Source organism: Triticum dicoccoides, chromosome 7B (assembly GCF_002162155.2).
Source record: "Triticum dicoccoides isolate Atlit2015 ecotype Zavitan chromosome 7B, WEW_v2.0, whole genome shotgun sequence".
Classification (NCBI taxonomy): Eukaryota; Viridiplantae; Streptophyta; class Magnoliopsida; order Poales; family Poaceae; genus Triticum; species Triticum dicoccoides.
This window is the reverse complement of record NC_041393.1, coordinates 683,827,219-683,831,101: the sequence shown is the minus strand read 5'-3', so window position 1 is coordinate 683,831,101 and position 3,883 is coordinate 683,827,219. Positions and strand designations below refer to the sequence as shown.

Below are 3,883 nucleotides of genomic sequence, written 5' to 3'. Positions count from 1 at the left end.
ATTGAGAATAACGGGGTAAGACTCAATCTATTTGAATTCTTGGTTATTACTTGTCAGTTTTGCTAGGCACTAACCATAATGCAATGCTATTTTGCACGAACTAACACCTATGCGCATGAGGGGTCATAGTGCCCACGACTGGCCGTGCGACGAGCGGTATGAGCCATACTTCGAGAGATTGGGCCTTCTCCCGTTCGTGCTTCAGTTCAAGCGACACGCTCCGTCGATCGACCATGGGGCGATGACCGCACTTATTGACCGTTGGAGGCCAGAGACACACTCGTTCCACTTGTCATGTGGAGAGATGACCGTGACCTTGGAGGACATGGCGATGATCAGTGGCCTTCCAATCAATGGAGAAGCTTTGACCGGCACCACCGTAAGTGCTAATTGGCGAGATCGTGTTGGCCAATTGACAGGTGTTTTCCCCGAGCCTCCTGAACAAGGCGAGCGTGACAGTGAGAAAGTGTTGCATCATTGGCTCCAAGGGGAGAGAGGAGTAGTATGCCCTCCGGACGCCAATGAGGTTGTTGTGCAGCAGCACGCCCGAGCATATCTGTGGTATCTGTTAACGAGGCTAGTGTTTCCAGATTCTACCGGTAATAAAGCCCAGTGGATATTCTTGGACCTACTAAGTGACTGGGACCGTAAGTACAGTTGGGGTTCAGGAGCACTAGCATACTTATATCGTCAGGTAATTAGTAACCAAATTGTCAATTTGTTTGCATTTGCAATTTCGCGGACCTCTTATCAACAATTTCTGAATTTGCAGCTCGACAAGGCATGTCGTAGGAAGAAGGGCACATCTGGTATGGGTGGCTTTGTTTGGTGCCTTTAGGTTTGGATGTGGGAGCGGATGCCCGTTGGACGCCCCGAGAAAAACAAGACACCTCCTGAAGGATGGGTCGCACATGACGGGAGGTATGGAGAAGATCCTTGGCGGTTTACGACCGTCGCCTACTGTTGGGAGATGGCGAATGTGTACACAGGCAGCTCGGTTGCGCGATACAAATGCTACATGAACGAGCTGGATATGTTGACTCATAAGCAGGTAATGATAACTTACGTAAGAGCACATCAATTGTGATGGAACCGTATACTTAACTAGTATCATCTTGTGTTGTAGGTCGATTGGGAACCATACGATGCCGATTATGCTTTCCGGCTGAATGAGATGTGCACACGTGACAGGAATATTTGGCGGGCAAGATGCCCACTGATATGCTTCTATGCTGTCGAGTGGCACTACCCAGACCGTGTCGCAAGACAATTTGGGAGAAGGCAAGGGACACCAAGGGATGAGAGTTTCGAGACAAGCCAATTTCTGCATCGGTGAGATAGTTGTAGCTTTGGATATACAGTAGAGCATTATGAAATACATTTCTTGCTAATGCTTTCATCTTGTACATAATTTGCAGAATTAGTCGAAAGAATAACCTGGAAACTTCGACTTGGGCCATCAAGCACTCCGAGTGGATAAGTCTGTGGAATCAAAGAGTGGCCCTAGTGGAGAAGGAAAGAAGACAACATAGTGATTCAGTATACGAAGAGCATCTGAAGTGGTTTGCGAGACGTTACCGGTTGAAGCTAAAGCCCGGTTGGAACCGTTCGGAATTGGAAGAGTTGGATCGTGAGAGCGGGTATATGGACTTCAATGTACAAACGAGAGACAACGAAGGGACACAACTTGACTATGCACAACTACACGACCGAGTGGTATGCTCCACACAATTAGAACCTACTTCGAGTGCATTTAAATGTACTTCAAAGATAATTTTCGTGATCTTCATTTTGGAGGGCATGGAGTTATTGCATTGTGTTAACGAGGCTGGTGTAGCACTTGGTGAAGATGAGGGAAGTGGATCATCTGAGAAATCTCTTAGGAAAACAATGAAGGTATATGTTACCTCTATTCAAAAACCTCCATCTTTGCACACTTTTGACTTACTCTAGTATTGCATCTTTGTTATGTTGCAGAGTTTCGTGAGTCGATTCCACAAGATGGCAGCTATGCTCTCTTGCCATGGAAGTAAAGCCGTCTTCACGGCTAGAGCTTCTACTAGCCGGGACAATAGACGTCGTCGTCGTCTTGTCTTGCAACAGGAACAACAAGAGGAGCAACTGCAAGAAGAGCCAGAGCAAGAGGAGGCGCAACAAGATGAAGAGGAGTACAATCAAGACGAAGAGGAGGTGCTTGGGATGTCCCAAATGGATGATGCGCCTGAGCCATCACAGCCCACACAACGCACGCCGCGCAGCAAAAGAGGAAGGAAGAAGTGAATTAGTTAATACTAGATTCTCGCGAACTTTGTTATGTTTGATTCGTGAACTTTGTTACGTTTGATTCGTGAACTTTAGAAGTGGCGTGAACTTTGCTACCTGGACTTGTGTTTAATTTGCACTTATGGAGTGCACTTTGCTACCTTCATGTTGTTGTGTTGCTATGATGGCGTGAACTATGGTACCTTATTGCTCTCATCCTGGAAATATTGCTTAGTTTTGCTGTCATTTTTGCTGTTATGCTTAGTTTTGCTGTCATCCTTACGTTTTGCTGTTATGTTGAAGTTTCTGTACATGCTAGACGCCATGGTCTCTGGCGTTTTGCCCCTAGACGCCAGGAACCTTGGCGTCCTGGTATGCAGATGAGCCACAGCAATTCCACCTTTCTGGATATGGCCAAAACTTAGATCCACGACAAATCCCAAATTAGAACAAACTTTTTGGAAACTCATAAATAAACGGTCTCAAATTCGTGACATATAACATAACTTAGATCCACGACATAAGCATTACATAGTTCAACTGACATACACAGTACAAATTTTAACGGACATAGTTCAAATGACATACAACATCACTTAGTTCCATGACATAGAACATCACATAGTTCAACCCCTCGAGTTCTTCTTGCGTGAATTCTCTTTCTTATTTTTCTTCTGTGAATCATTCTTTTTCTTCTTCTTGCTTGCATTGGCCCCATCTGGCACCGAGGAAGTTGGGTCGGTAGGTAGCATCGAGGAGCTTGGGTCGATATATAGCAACGATAAGTCGGGCTCATAATCTAGCGGGATATGTTCCAACTGAATGTCATTGTTTGGTCCAGGGTTGCAATAGATGACACTCGGTATTTTAAGAACCCAATCCCAACGAGCAGCCTGGGTCGGTATCGGGGACATAGCTTCATTGATTGCCCAGTCAATGATCTGTCCAGGCCTATTCAAGTCCATCTGACGATATTCTAGCATAGTTGCATAAAATGCTATTTGCCTACCTAGATCACTTCTACAATCAAGTTCAGCCCTTTCCATCTTGGCAAAATTATTTTGCGTTTCAGCGATGACATTATCTGACTCATCAGAAAAATATAACCGTGCAGAGTTCCTCGCAGCTTCATTCCTTGCATCGCAACTATTCACCCACAGAGTCATCTTTTCTTTAATGAGTTCGCGGTTCTTTTCATCCGCCGCATCCATATATTTCTCAATGAAAACCATCTTTGCATCATTATTAAGTGCCATTCCTACAAGAGTGACCTAACATTAAAATACAACTCTATAAAGAAGTATGTAACTCTATCACTAATCATAAGCATAACAACTAGGGTAATCCTAATCCTAATAATAACCCAAATCGTAAGCATAACACTAGGAGCATGCATACTACACCAACTAAATTCATTAGGCTAAAGCTTTCTAACACCGTATAAAACACTACATATGTATCCTTTTTTTGCAAAGGATTTGAAAAAAAAGGAAAAGCCAGGGTTTGAAATAATCCACTAAATGTGATGGATTGAACCAAACAAATCATGGGGGTGTATTGGATTTACCTCAATGGTAGTAAATGACTTCGATCCAACGGTCAAATGGGACCGATTTATGAG

The 3,883-nt window shown here is 44.2% G+C and overlaps 1 long non-coding RNA gene across 1 annotated transcript; it reads left to right on the top strand.

The window, feature by feature from the left end:
- The first annotated feature begins 1,573 nt into the window (after window positions 1-1,573).
- Window positions 1,574-2,038, top strand: LOC119336684. The gene is made up of 3 exons (XR_005162723.1): window positions 1,574-1,716; window positions 1,798-1,896; window positions 1,978-2,038. It is a non-coding gene; the product is annotated as an uncharacterized LOC119336684 (long non-coding RNA).
- Window positions 2,039-3,883: the final 1,845 nt, after the last annotated feature.